The sequence below is a fragment of the Callospermophilus lateralis genome, chromosome 6 (assembly GCF_048772815.1).
Source record: "Callospermophilus lateralis isolate mCalLat2 chromosome 6, mCalLat2.hap1, whole genome shotgun sequence".
NCBI classification, from domain to species: Eukaryota; Metazoa; Chordata; class Mammalia; order Rodentia; family Sciuridae; genus Callospermophilus; species Callospermophilus lateralis.
The window spans coordinates 109,807,826-109,823,895 of record NC_135310.1 but is presented as its reverse complement, the minus strand read 5'-3'; the positions used below and the strand labels follow the sequence as shown (position 1 = coordinate 109,823,895).

General features: G+C 36.1%; 2 protein-coding genes across 3 annotated transcripts in view; one reads left to right on the top strand and one right to left on the bottom strand.

Annotated features, from left to right (window-relative positions):
• Supt3h (SPT3 homolog, SAGA and STAGA complex component) overlaps positions 1-9,458 on the bottom strand; it is a 458,490-nt gene extending 449,032 nt beyond the window's left edge. Inside the window, exon 1 of the mRNA XM_076860132.2 lies at positions 9,302-9,458. The gene's annotated coding sequence lies outside the window, so the exon portion shown is untranslated. The remainder of the gene's footprint in view (positions 1-9,301) is intronic.
• Positions 1-16,070, top strand: part of Runx2 (RUNX family transcription factor 2) — a 214,065-nt gene that overhangs the window by 42,565 nt on the left and 155,430 nt on the right. The gene's annotated exons all lie outside the window — the stretch shown is intronic.

Below are 16,070 nucleotides of genomic sequence, written 5' to 3'. Positions count from 1 at the left end.
AACACAATGCTGATTTCTATGTATTAATATATGCATTGGACTGGGGATATAGCTCAGTTGGTAGAGTGCTTGCCTTGCATGCACAAGGCCCTGGGTTCAATCCGCAGCACCACAAAAACACACATACACACACACACAAACCACTTCAAGGGGCTTTTGGAAGGTTTTTTAAAGCCTGTGTTTTAAATGTGTCTAAAATCAGTTCCATCTGCCCCCCACCCCCATCAGGTTCCATTCTACAGCAGTCAAATTAAATATTTGGTGTCTCCCAAACCATCCCATGTTCTTTTGAAACCTTATCCCTATGGTTCTTCTGCTCATGACATCTTCTGAAACAATGCCTCTCTACCTATGGAAATCTGGTGGTCTAGAAGAGATTGACATAAGCTCAGTATCTCTAAGAAAACTTCTCAGATACACAAATATAATGCACTCTACCTTCTCTAATATTTAATTATTTCAGTTTAATAATCATATTAACTTAATATTATTTTAGTTTAATACCCTCTTCTACTGACAGAAGATAGCATCTCCCAATTCATAGACATAAAAAACCATCATTTAGTAATTCCCTCACTCTCCTCATCCAAGGCACTATATCCTTCCTCCCTCTCTTCCTCCTCTTAGAATAAAGGCACAGGCAGCCTTTCTTTAAAGCCAACATCATCTGTGCTTTGGATGATAATTCATAACTACTTATTGGACACCTACTACAGACCTAAAACTGTTCCATGAGCTAAGGATATAGCAGTCACTAAACCAAAAAGAAAAACATTAGAATGCAGGGAATAAGCACAAAAACAAATAAAATTTGAGGAAGCAGCAAATGCTATGATAATAAATTAAACAAGTTGATTTCAAATAGGAGATGACATTTAATATAAGATCTAAATGAAGTCTCTGAGGCAATGCTCAAGAAATTCCACGCAAAAAGAATAGCAAACTACCAAACTATCAGGGCCAATGAGTAAAGTGAAGTGAGCAAAGAGGATATGCAATTGAAAATAAGATCTGAGAATTACAAAGAGGTTACATTTTGGAAATCCTTATAGGCCACAGGAGGTTAAATTATACTCAAGTGTAATGTGAAGCTACCAAAAAAATGTGAAAAGCAAAGTTACTTGAAATGTTTTAGGTTCTAAAAGATAAATCTAGCTGCTATGAGAATATACTATAAAAAAGAAAGGTATAATCAAGAACACTCAGGAACTTATTAAAGTTGTACACACAAGAGATAATAGGGGCTTTAATTAACAAATGGAGATGGCAATATATGATCAGATTTCTGGAATGCAGAATTTGGAAAGCACAGCTAACCTTCTAATGGATTAGACATGGGATGTAAGAAAAGCGCAATTATGGATGATTCTGAGAGTTGGGACTCTAACAACTACTTAAATGGTGGTACCATTTACCAAAGGTTGAGGAGGAAAAATTAAGGAGTTAGTTCAGGCATATTAAATTTGAGGCAATTACCCAACATTCAAACAGAGGTGTTGTAATACAGAAAATCAGAAGTCACGGGGACAGAGCTTCTGTTGAGAAGGATTAATCAATATAGAATCTTGTATAAGGACCAACTAATCTCTCAAACTCTGTCAGAAAAATAATTTCTGTCTCACAGGGGTGTTATGAGGAAAACAGTGGACACCTAATGGGGACTTAAAACAGAAATTTAATTGAAAATAGTATCAAACACTTTGTAAACTATTGAAAGCCTACCCCTTCTAGAAGAAACAAATTGAGTACTTACAAATCTTAGCTACATGAGCAAGGGTTTTTTTGTTTGTTTGTTTGTTTGTTTGTTTGTTTTTAACTTTGACAGACACAGTAGACCTGTGACAGACTGCTCAAAGACATAAGTTTTTTCAGGATTTTCTTTAGTCTCATATTAACCTGTTTCTATTCCATGTGCTTTCACATCCAGTATTCTTATAGAAAAAAATAAATTTTATTCTTTGCAAAAGTTATCCTAAAGTGTACTGCAAATGTGCCTACCAGATCGTCCTAAAACACACCTCATATAAACCCTGACAAATGACACATAACAAACTTATTTTTCCAACGTTAAAACACTACTGTTTTTACAAACTGAGTGACTTTAATGGTTAACTTTTCAGATATGTAGGAAACTTGGGAATCAATTATCCTCCTAATAGTAAGAGGTTAAGTATATTTCACAAAGATGTTTAAAAAAAAAAACAGGCCTCTTAAACATCAAGAGTCTCTTATTTAGAAGTAATAAACCTTATGAGAATCTATTATTAGACAAACAATTCAAAAAAAATCTGATGCAGTTAAAAACATAATTTAAATGACTAAAAAGAACAAGGGACTTTTGGTGTAGGTATTTAAAAAATAGATGAACTTGGAGTTATATAAAACTTTCATATGTATTACCTCACATTTTTTCATAGTCACCTACAAGGTAAGTATTTTCCCTCTAACACTAAGAACAAAAACACCAAACAAAGGTCACAATTTTTTAAAAATCAGTCTTTGTCTATTGGGGATATAGCTCAGTGGTAAAGCAACTACTTAACACACACAGGCCTTGGGTTCTATCCCCAATTTTAACTCAAAAATTAAAATTAGGCTTTGATCCCAAATAACTGATAACCTAAAATATTCCACTCATGTAGACAGTATTTTAATAAAAACTCACCAATCTCTCCCATTTTAGTACCTAGTCTTTTTCTTTTTAAAAGATGCCTATCTCGGGCTGGGGATGTGGCTCAAGCGGTAGCGCGCTCACCTGGCATGCATGCGGCCCGGGTTCGATCCTCAGCACCACATATAAACAAAGATGTTGTGTCTGCTGAAAACTAAAAAATAAATATTAAAAAAGAATTCTCTCTCTCTCTCTCTCTCTCTCTCTCTCTCTTAAAAAAAATCATTAAAAAAAAAAAGATGCCTATCTCAGGATAAAGGGATGGAGGGGAAGAGAGGGGGACATGGGGGTAGGAAAGATGGTGGAATGAGATGGATATCATTACCCTAAGTACATGTATGAAGACAAGAATGGTGTGACTCTACTTTGTGTACAACCAGAGACATGAAAAATTGTGCTGTATATGTGTACTATGAATTGAAATGTATTCTGCTGTCACAGATAACAAATTAGAAGAAAAAAAAAGTTTTTTACCCCAACATGTTGGAAAAATATGTAAATATAAAATAATATATTTAAGAGACTTTTAAAAATGAGATGCCTATTTCCTTTTAATACCCTAATAATTTGAAATTATTAAAGTGTTATGTACATAGGAGTCATGAACTTATGGTATGATTTAATTATCTTAGAGACTAGTGATTTTAAATGTGAAGTTCAGTTAAAAGAAAATCTCAGAAACAGAAGGATAAATTTAACAGACAAAAACATAACTATACTAATTGGTAGGAACTGGACCAAAGACATATGAACAAGTTTCAGACTACAGTTTGAAAATCACTAATTTCATCCAAATCCCTCGTTTTTCAGGTGAGGAAACAGCAATCCAGAGGATTTTTTTTTTTTTTAAGTTACACATGACAGTAGAATGTATTTCAGCAAAATATCCATACATAAAGTATAACTTATAATATTAGGTTTCCACTCTTGTGGTCATACATAATATGGAGTTATCATGGTCATGTACACAAACACAAGGCTAGGAAAGTTATGACCAATTTATTCTACTGTCCTTCCTATTCCCCTTCCTCCTCCCCTCCCTCTGTTACCCCCCATCCAGTCCAATCTATTTCTATTATTCCCCTTCCCAAGTTCCCATTTGGGGTTAGCACCCACAAATCAGTGAGAACCTGAGGCCTGTGGTTTTGGGGATTGGCTTATTTCACTCAGCATGATATTCTCCAGTTCCACCAATTTACTGGCAAATACAATAATTTCATTCTTCTTTAAAGCTGAGTAATATACACTACATTTTCTTTATTCATTAATCTATTGAAGGATACCTAGGTTGGCTCCATAGTTTAGCTATTGTGAGTTGAGCTTCTATAAATATTGATGTGACTGTATCACTGTAGTATTCTGTTTTTAAGTCCTTTAGATATTGATAACCACTGAGTCAAACAGCAGTTCCGCTCCAAGTTTTCTAAGGAATTTTCATACTGCTTTCCATGGTGGTTGCAACAATTTGCAGTCCCACCAACAATGTATGAGAGTACCTTTCCTCTCCACATCCTCACCAACATTTATTGTTACTTGTATGTTTTTTAAGTTGTTGATGTACCTTTATTTTTTATTTATTTTTATGTGGTGCTGAGGATCAAACCCAGTGCCTCACACATGCTAGGCAAGCGCTCTGTCACTGAGCCACAACTCCTGCCCGTTACTTTTATTCTTGATGATTGCCATTCTGATTGAAGTTTCTTGAACTGCTCAAGAACACACCACTATTTGGCAATACAAGTCGGGACTAAAACTAAGGTCCCGCTGACTTGTAGTCCAGAGTTCTTTCTACCATCCAACAAGAAACATAAAAATTAAAAAAAAAAAAAAAAGTTTATCACAACTCACAAGACTGCCACAATTTGTCATAGGAAATTCTGTTGTGAAATATCTACCTAAACAGAACCACAATGCAGCCGTAAAGAGGAGGGTTATGGGGTTCAAACACAGGCTCCATCCATTACCATCTGACTTTGGGCAAGTCATGTCACCTCTCTGCCTCAGTTCCCTCATATCTAAAAAAGTTGTTTAAGGACTAGGGTTGTGGCTCAGCAGTAGAGCGCTCGCCTTGCACATACGGAGCCCTAGGTTCAATCCTCAGCATCACATAAAAATAAATAAATAAAATAAATATTTTGTGTCCAACTGCAACTAAAAAATAAATATATTTTTACAGAAGAAGATATATAGATATATGAATAAAGTTAAAATATATAGGATTCAGTCAGAAACAGCTACACCATTTAAAATAGCAAAGTACAAGTCAAGATAGTTTAAATAATTTACATTTGTTAATACTTTAGTTTATTATGCAAATATTAAAGAACTTACTTCTATCTACTGTCCTCTGAATTCAATGAATACAGCACTTTTTCAGTAATTATCACATACCATATGCCAAATAACATGATTTTAATTTTCATTATCTTTATTTAACCTTAAACATTCAATAACTATCAGCCAAATATTATCAAGGCCAGTACTAGAGTGCAAAAACACCTGACAAGGGCTGGGGTTGTGGCTCAGCAGTAAAGTGCTCGCCTAGCATGTGCGAGGCCCTGGGTTCGATCATCAACACCACATAAAAATAAATAAACAAATAAAGGTATTGTGTACAACTAAAAAATATATATATACTAAAAAAAAAAAAAAAAAAACCTGTTCCAGAAAGAAAGAGCATCATTGGTATCATTAGATAAAACTTACGTGCCTTGATAAATAAATACAGGGAAAGTATTTTCAGCAAACTCCATGGAACACATCAAGTGCCCAAGAAAAAGGTTGGTTCTCTCTTAGCAATATTAGTAGAGTTGCTAATACTGTGTACAGAGTTGTAACCAGCTCAATAAAGTACCACTGCAGTGACTCAACAGTATTGTCTGGGGGGAAAAAAGTTTGCAGTAATAGTGCCTTTTTATATACTACTTATGCTCTTACACAAAATATACAATTTTTACAGATTCAGAGTCAGTCTTTATGGCGAGGGGTACTAGGTTGACAAGATGAAATAAAATAAACATAAAAATGTCAATAAAATAAGACTATAATTTATAAATGTGTGTATATGTGTGTGTGTGTGTGTGTGTGTGTACCAGGAATTGAACCCAGGGGCACTTAACCACTGCACCACATCCCCAGTCCTTTTTAAATTTTATTTAGAGACAGGATCTCACTAAGTTGCTTAGGGCCTTCCTAAATTTCTGAGGCTGGCTTTGAACTTGGGATCCTCCTGCCTCAGCCTCTCAAGACACTGGGATTACATGTGTCAGCACGCTCAGCTAAATATAAATCTTATTGGATGCTCACCAACAATCTTTTGGGGAGAATGGAAAGAAGTACTAATTTCATTTTACTGAAGAGGCAACTGAGGCTCAGAAAAGTGAAATATCTCAACTAAAGTGGCAAAGAGAATATGGTAGAAAGGACAAAAGCTAGTTTTTTTTTTTTTTTAATTCATTTTAAGTGTTCTTTCCATCAATCCACAGTGCATCTCAGAATATTAGTGTCTCTTCAAGATCAAACTTAAGGCTATAATTGCTAATATTTATAAAGTTGCATCTCATTTATCTCTTATAAGTCAGGAAGTGGGTGCTATTACTATCTTCATTTTATAAATAAAAAAAAAAACTGAGGCTTTTTAGAAAAATTAAATAACTTGCCCCAAATCACATCATTATTAAGTAATTGAACAAAGACTCAAACTAGGTGTGCTTTACTCTCAATAAAATACTTTATCCACTACAGTACAAATTCAATTAATACAGTAATGCATTTGTCTAAATTATTTCTCATTATTTATGTAAACAACTCTAAGCAAATTCTTTAACATTCTAACACACAGCAAGCAGATTTCGGATTTCACTATTCAACCTCACCATAAAACAAAACAGATGTTATTTCAATACAAATAATCAATCTTCTGATTTGACTGAGAGAGACTTTCTTTGTAGTCCACTACAACAACAGATCCCCCCACTACAAGAATCAAAAATCAACCTACTTAAGATTTCTATCCAAAACAAAATCTTAAAATTACCTGTGCCTTAAATGGACAAGTAACTTGCTGGCCTTATTCCAAGTATCTCATCTATTACTTAAAAACAAAAGCAGTAACTGTCACTGTTTTAGAAGTAATAATATTTCTGAAATGGCAGTATGGTTAATTTCTCTAAAATTATATATTATGGATTTCAACATGCCTGAAAATATGGTGACCATATTATTATTTAGTCCCAAATAAGACATTTTTTTTACTATTTTTTTAGTTGTAGATAGACACAATACCTTTATTTTGTTTATTTTTATGTGGTGCGGGGGATGAACCCAGTGCCTCATGCATGCTAGGCAGGAGCTCTACTACTGAACCACATCCCCAGCCCCAAATGAGACATTTTTGATAATGGAAAAGGTTCTATTAATAACTATACTAGAACAAACATGGCTTCGAAGAAGCATTAAAGTACAGGGCCACCCTACATAAGAACCCATTTTGATTAGTATGTTATGAACTATTCTCTGCACATGACTTAATTCATGAGTTTTAAGTTATTGTTCCAGATCTACCAACTATTTTCAGCCTTGAGAAAAAAGGCGTCATTGTACAGGCATCAGGCCAGAGTTAAGGTTGCTATCTGTAGTTTTTGTTTTGTTTTGGGGGGGGTTAAGTTTTATTTTCAGGGGTTGGGGGTAGCTCAGTGGTAGGTAGAGCACATGCTTAGCATTTGGGAGTCCTAGGTTCCATTCCAGCGCAGCCAAAAAAAATTTTAAATGTTTAATTTCTATATTTTATACGCTGAAAAACACATATTTCAAAGAATCTTTGAAAGATCTATCGACAAATTTCACGTATCTAAGTTTTGAACACAATAATAAAACTATTCTCAAATGTCCCAATTTGCAAATTTTCAAACTACTATAATTTATCAAACTGCTTTATTATACAAAAGGTTAAAAACACCAAAAAAACAAAATCTTTCAAATGGAAAAAGCTTTAAAGAAAATAACCAAAATTATAAAAAATGATGGAAACCCATGATCAACAATATAGTACAACAATGATTCTAGTTAGCATTGTTAGGCCTCTCCAACTAAATCCTGCAGTCGTTTTACAAGCTAGGAGTCCAAAGAATCTTTTGCTTTAATTGTTAAAGATAAATATGTACTAACAGACCAATGATTTGAACAATAGTATTTGAGTTAAAAGCATTATTTGAATATATATATGATGATACTTAAGAAAATGTTACAAGACCGGGCTTTTCCGATTTAAAACTCAACCAAAACAAAAATTAGAAGGGCTGTCAAAATTTTAGACCTTCACTATCACAAGCAGTATCCAGTAGTCATATACAGCTATTTACATTGGAATTAATTGATTAATAAATAAAATTAAAAACTAAGTTCCTCTAAAATAAATAAATAAATTTTTAAATGTAGAAAAAAATAATTTTAAATCTTAAAAAAAGAAAAAAAAGTTCCTCAGTGGCACTTTCCACACTTCAAGTGCTCAGTGTCAACTGGTGCCTAGTAGCTATCATAATGAGACCACAAAGATTAAATAACATTGCACAGTATTTCCGTTATGGCAGAAAGTTCTATTGGGCAGTGTGCCTTTAGACTTATAACGCTTTGCTTGAATATCCTGAGACAAGAAACCTGCAAGTGCACACAAAAAAAGTGCATTCTGGTTTTGCAGAATACTATCAAATAATTGTTCCTCACAGCAGGTCAAACTCAGCCTATTTGGAACATTCCAGAAATTCCACCAGTTCCTTATTCAAGTACATCTTTGCAGAGATCTTCTCCTCCCAGATAAATATATACTCAACTTATTTAGAATAACGTAAAGTTTACATCTCCCAAGATATGCTAATTTATTCACGTGTAGAATAACAGCACTGTGTCCAGGATGCTCTTTTAGGTACTATACCACAACTTCAGTCTCATTTGTCAGCCAAGTGTCCTGATATTTAACTGAGAAAATAAGAATCAGTCTTTCTGAACTATTAAAACATGGAGATCAAAAGCATCATAACTGTCATACTGAGCAGTGCCAAACACTGTTCTAGAAACCTCACGATTTTAAACTAAGCTATTACAATCCCCATTTTACAAACCCCGAAACCGAGGCAAAGACAGGCTACACAATTTCCCCGGTGGTCACAGATGTGGGCTCATTTCATCTAGAACGGTAGAGCTTTTCCTTTCTGGGCGCTACACGAGGAGTAAAGCTCTCCGAAGTCTTCCTCCACCGGGCCATGCTGCGACCTCTTCCTCCAGAGCCCCGCTCCCCCAGCACTCCCTTAAGGACCCGCGAGGGCGCCTCTTAGCGTAGAGCCCAGCACCGCCAAGGCTCGCCGGCCCAGCTCAGCGAGCCCCACGCCCACCGGCCAACGGGGAGGAGTCAGGAGTCAACCCCACAACCGCAGGGAACCCAGGCGCCGCGCTGGGCCGGCGCCGCACACTGCCGCCCGCTTGGCAGCCCTTGGGCGGACACCACAATTGCTCGCCGGCAGCCGGGGCCAGGGCGGGGCAGGCACGCGAGCGCGAAACGCCGGGCTCCGCGCGCTGCGCCCCTCGCGTCCCCTGACCTCTTCCCCGCTCCCCACCGCTCCCCACACCCCCTACAACCTCTGCTTTAAGGACACTTGTAGGCACGGCTGCGCGTCCCGCGTGGAGAATGTAGGGGTAGAGATGGCGCGGTTTCTGCTGCTGAGGCCTGGGACACGATTGAAAAGGGACGGAGTGGGGGACAGAGAGTGTAGAAAGGGAAAAGGTGACTGGGCTGTGGGGGGGCGGGGCAAGATGGCGGGAGCTCCACTCGGCGGGGCGGGGGTGGGCGAGACTGCGTTGGTAGCCATACCGACGCCCCCACTCCTGGCGGCGCGGGCGCATGCGCACTGAGCCAGGTGACGCGCGCCCTCCGTCCTGAGCAAGCTACTTCCGCCAGGCTCCCGGCGGCGGGGCGCTGTGTGGCCAGAGAGTTTGACGTGTGCAATCCCCAACCCACGCTATGGGCCTTGGGTCGCGAGTGGTTTGGAACTGATATGGGAGCCAAAAGGTGTACGCTGTCGGGGCTTGAAGGCCTTAGGAGTGGGCCTGGCGTGGGAGAACCAGCGTTCCTGCAGGATTCCGTCACCTACATCAGGAGTTTGATTTCCACTCTAGAACCCAAAGGGGCCAACACAGTGCTCTCTTCAAGAATTGTGGGAATGGTGGGAACATGAGGTTAAGAGAATAATTCTGTAAAATGGGCCCACTGTGCTGATCCCCACATGTTTTCTTTTCTAAGAAGCAATTTACGTCTTGGTAGCAGGAATCAGGATTTGGAGAAAGGGTTTTCCCATTGCCCCAGCTTCTTGGAATGCCCCCAAACTCAATAACAGTCTTCTCTCCGATTTTTGGTTAGAGATGAAAATCTTTAAATAGTACAGTTATAAGACAATGATTTTGGCTGTTTTCACTCTTTGGAACATTTACATTCTTATTTATATTTTTAATATTTTCAGCTTCTTAGAAAAGAAAACAGATTATCCATGCTCACGTCCATTCCTACATGTCACATATTATGAAATATTTAATAGAAATTCAACTGTTAACCTTTACCAGGTCTTTACAAGCATTACTGCTTCATTTATTTTCTTGCCTATGAATACTACGTTCTGAAATAATCCCTTTTTTCTATTTGCTTATGTTGTTTAAAATAGTGATTTATTTGGTTATTTCCTTTATGAATTATAGTTGGATTATCTATGCATTTTGCCTTTGGTTCCTTTCAATCGCTCAAGCACTTTGATGTTTGCCAAATCCTTAAAACTTGGGAAAAACAAATAAATATTTTCAGGTTATGAAAGTTCAGAAAAATATGTAAATCCAGAATCAGTTCCTGCTAGGCAGTGCAGGACAATGGAAAGCAACAGAATTGTCCTTACTTCTTAAAAAGGAAGACTAATTTATATAAAATAGTTGAAAAGATGTTTAATACATTGCCAAGAAAATAGTCAAGAGAAAAATCATATTGAAAGAAATATAACTCCAAGCAGATTATCTTAATTAAAATTATGTTCAGTTAATATTGCTGTGCATAGTAACTGGTGCATGGGAGTTTTACCAGCATCATGGAAATCAGATTTGACTTAGCTTATCAGATTAGAATACATATCTTATTGTCAGGCTACTGATTTTTTACTCCCCTATGATCACATACAACTGGAGTTAATGAAAGTGGAACATGGAGAAAGAAAACTGAGCTAAGGCCTTGGTACAGAGAGATTAAAAATTCATTCTTAAGACATTTTGAATTATACTGTTGGCAGAGATCATGGCTTTGAAGTCTCTTGAATTACCTCTACTTCCTGTAATCTGTACAAATTTGGTTTTCAGAGTTTGATTTAGCCACAGTTTTGCTTGTAGTTTGAAACATTGTTGTCCACAGTGGTACAAAATTACTTTCTATTATACTAGTATCAAATATCCTAAACTATCAACATTACTAGAATATCTTAATTATAACAAAAATCAAGCAATAAAACTGTTGCTGAAGTGTTAAGAGTTTGATGAGGAAACACATCAGGAGACCAAGTGGATTAATTCATCACACCACAAAAAATGTCCCTATACCTTGAACAAAGTCACTAAAGGAATATGAAACATTGTTTAGCATAGATATTTACATTCCTCTGGAATGATAACCTTCATATAAGAATCACCTATACAGAGAGAAAAGTCCACATATCTAAAAGGTCCTTTGGCTTCATAAAAATTATTGGATTAAGTAACAAAAGCTGTTATCATTCTCTAAAGAACAGCACAAACTGTGGCTAATTTGCAACCATCTCTGTAATAAAGTGGTTTCTTCACTTGTGGATACAATGGGGATGGTTTGCTTCAAGTGGCCTGCAAATTTTTACTCTCTTGTGAATCAGGACTTATTAGGATGCCTATGGAAACTTTATTAATATTTATCAATTATTTTATCCATTGCTACATTTGCCTTAGTTTTGTAATGCTGAAGTTGTCATGATGGAAGTAAACTGGTAGAATTGCACATTACTTCGAATTTTAAATAGCATTTGTTACTATATTCATCTAATTTTCTGACATTGAGAACTAGTTTTCAATTATAATCTCAAATCTTGTTTTATTTTTAGAGCGACCTTTTCTGACCAAAAAAGCATACAGTTGTATGGTACTTGGGCAAGTCTATAAGCCTCAGTTTTCATATCTGTAGAATGAAGTGATTGAACCAAATGAGCTAAAACCTTGCAATCCTGAAATTCTATTCCCCTTTAATACAGGAATGACCAAAGATGGATCCTAAAGTTGTACAGAATAATGATAGCATTTATACTACCAAAAATTTTGTGAATATGCAGAACTCTTGCTTTAGGCTGACCTGGATTTTCAACTGATGTTATTCATTTCAAAATAAAAACCAACATGAAAAAAATCAAATTTATTGACATATAGAGGGGGTGGGGATCACAAAATTATTCATGTGCAATTAAATTATTTCCTACACCTTCCAATTATATACTCATATTTCAAAGCAGGAAGAGCAACACAATGTTGAGAAAAGAAATGTTAAGAATTGCAGTGCTACTTGCCTAGCATGCACAAAACCCTGAGTTCAATCCATAGCACTGAGGGGGAAAGAGAGAACTAAGGTAACTTATGAGACTATAATCATCATTAACCTCTTGTAGTTTTAACACTCCAGTATATTTTAAGATTAGCATTTGGCTTCTAAGAAAACAGTTTGTGTTTTTAAGAGTAAGATTGGGAAGGGAATCAGAATATCAGGATTTCAAAAAGCCCTTGAACTCTGTAGGCACATGGGAACTTAATTATTCCCATTCCCGTGGAATCCAATATCTAAGATTCTTGTGGTAGAAACAAACAACTTTTACATTTCAATAAATATTTACTGTGGGTTTACGATGTTCCTGACATATTTTAGAAGCTGCAGATATAGCAGTGAACAAGAGACATGAATCCAGGCCATTACTGAACTCATTCCAGTAGGAGGAATTAGACAATAAAATAAATACCTGCGTTAGATAATATGTTATAAGACAGTGAGCCTTATGAGGGGGAAAAAATTGTAAAACCAGTGATATGGAATGAAATAAAGCACAAGTGAAATGGAAGAGTTGTAATTTTAAATTGGCACGTGGGGTAGGCCTCACTGAGAAAGTGGTATTTAAATAAGGGTTTGGGAAAGTACAAATAACTGAAGAAAGTATTCCAGACAGCAAAGAACAACCTATATCAAGTCCCTGAGGCGGGGACAATTCTGTAAAGTTGAAAGAATTGCCAGGCGGCCATTTTAGCAGACAAAGATTTACCCAGGAAGAAAATTATAAGAGGTGAGAGGAGTACTAGGAAGTCATGGAGTAGAAGGTCTTATGTGCCTGGGCCTGGGAAGATTTTGGCAGAGGACTGACATCATATGATTTAGGCTTTAAAATGCTTACTCTGATTGCTGAATTGAAAATAGTGTGTAGAGTGACAGAGGTCTTATTGCAGTATCCTAGGCCAAGGAAAAAAAAAATTGACGGAATCTTGTCCTAGAGTTGTAAAGGCTTTGAGACAAATCTAGGTTCTGGATATATTTTGAAAATCTAAATGATTTGATGACATAATGGATTTGGGGTTCTAGAAAAATAGAGAAATCAAGGATGATCAAAATGGAAAAATGAATTTGCCTATATTAGCAGAGATGGGTAAGTCTGGATGTGGACTATGTTGGGTTAATATAAGCAATCAAGAATTGAGTTTGTGGGGCTGGGGTTGTAGCTCGGTGGTAGAGCACTTGCGTAGCACCCTATGGGGTCCTAGGTTTGAACCTCAGCACCACATAAAATAAATAAAAGTTTAAAAAGAAAAAACAATTCAGTTTGGGGAAAAAATGTACTAGTTAATACATTTGTGTAATCTTTAGTGTTTTTGCCATCACAGATAAGAAAATGAAAGAACATTTAGATTTGTAACATTTAATAATTACTTAATTTCTAATCCTTTTTGTATAATAGAAGCTCATTTAGACCTGCCTAGTATATATTAAGGAATATTTTATTTTTCTTTTAAGAAAATGTGAGAAAAGCTAACTATCCTTTTTTAAAAAAATAAAAAAGAATTTTTAAAGGAAATGTTGGGGATCTATCAATACCTAAAAGCAAATTGGAGAACTCAGTTTACTCAGAGATAAATATATGAAAACTTCCAGTTCCTTAGAGTATTTTCAGTAAAGTTTTTAAATGTAAAACTGGATGTGTTTCAGTGAATTATTCAAATAACTGCCTTCCTTTTCTAGTACACATGGAAACAGGGCCAAAAATTAATTGGTGCCATGTGAAATAAACCACAGTGTGGCTAATACAACCTGCTATTCCTAATTCACACTCTGAATCTGGATGCAATAAACCTATTTTGACTAAGTAGTGCTTAGATCAGTTGTTAGTGTTCAGAGAACCATACCAACAAGTTTAACCAAGTTACTTTATTTTTTCAGATGCAGCTTATGTTATACTTTTCTCACTCCAGAATATATTTAAAACAATCTCATTAATTCAGTCGATATAGTATTAAAATATGGCCTTTGGTGTCACTTATTAGCCATAGTAACCTGGACAAGTTATTCAACCTCATTGAAAATAAGTGTCCTCCACTATAAAATAAGGATAAGCATACATACCTACATGGTAGAGTTGTTAGGTTTTAAATGGAATATTCCTAACAAACTGAAAGTGTTCTGTGATTTGTAGTTGTCATTGTTTTCTAGTTTTTAGTTATTAAAATTTTTTGTTTATATTTTAATGCATTTTATCAATATAACAACAATTCTCTCTCTCTCTCTCTCTCTCTCTCTCTCTCTCTCTCTCTCTCTCTCTCTCTCTTTCGTACCAGGGATTGAACCAGGGGTGCTGAGCCACATCCCCAATCCCTTTTTTTTTAATATATATTTTATTCAGAGACAGGGTCTCACTGAGTTGCTTAGGGCCTCGATAAATTGCGGAGGGTGGCTTTGAATTTGCAATCTTCCTGCCTCAGTCTCCTGAGCTGCTGGAATTATAGGCATGAACTACCATACTTGGCAGATCTCCTGACTTTTAAGTTCTAGGTTAATATTGGCTTGCTCCATCCCACCTATTTACAAGCCTAATGCCCAACACAAGATTTCTTTATGTATCTGGGGAATTAAAGTTTATCCTCTCAAATGTGGAAAGTATCTCTGTTCCTAGATTTTACATAAAAGCATTTTCACAAAACTCTGTATGGGGCACTATACTAAAGTTTTGAAGCATCACAGAAACACAAAAGTAAATGTTTCTCTACAATGCCCTTCATTCTTCTTCCTACTTAATGTTTACTGCTCTTTTCTACTCACATATTCCTATTTATGTCTGATACTGTTATCTTTTTTTTAACATTCTAGCAGTTCCAGTCTTTGATAACTTATTAGCAACCTAATATCTTATTAATGTATTTTTCTATTTTTTTTTATTTTTTAGTTATACATGGACACAATGTCTTTACTTTATTTTTATGTGGTGTGCCAGTGCCTCAAGCACTCGGTCACTGAGCCACAACCCCAGCCCCTTTCTATATTTTTATTTAAAAAAATTTTTGGTACTAGGGATTAAACCAAGGAGCACTCAACCACTGAGCCACATCCCCAGCCCTTTTTATTTTTTATTTTGAGACAGGGTGTCACTAAGTTCCTTAGAACTGGCTAAGTTGCTGAAGCTTTGAACTCATGATCCTCCTGCCTCAGCCTCTGGAGTCACTGAGATTACAGGTTTGCATCATGCACTGAGATTTTACTAATGTATTTTCTTTAACAATTCTGGAATAATTTCCTTCAAAATTATCAGCTGTAGTACAAATTATTTCAGCTCTCTGTGTATAGATCATAACAGAAACACAGTTGGGGAGGTTATTTGAGGGCCCTATATTTGACTAGAGGAGGAAAAGATGTCAAGAAAGGAAGCCCCTCCAAGTCTTAATGATTTCATCTATAAATACAAAATAATGAATTTCAAAGTCTTGTTATGAGGATTACATGAGGCTCACACATAGTAAGCACTTAAAAAATGTTGTTTTTCATTATTATTGGTATTACCATTAAGAAGATAACCCAAACTCTTATCTTGGGAAGTATGTAATGGCTTTTCTATAGGGGCACAGCTAATTTTAAGCAGAGGGAGCAGCATTAGCAAAGTCACAGTGTGTTACAGGAAATTAATTGCAAGTTTTGTCCAGGGTGATGGGCTCACAGGGTATAAGAGGGAGAACTAAAAATTTGGCATGGACCAGATCAACAAACTATTTTGTGTTTTATTAAAGAATTTGGGATATATCTAATAAAAATGAGGACCTTGGATGATTTTTTTTTTAA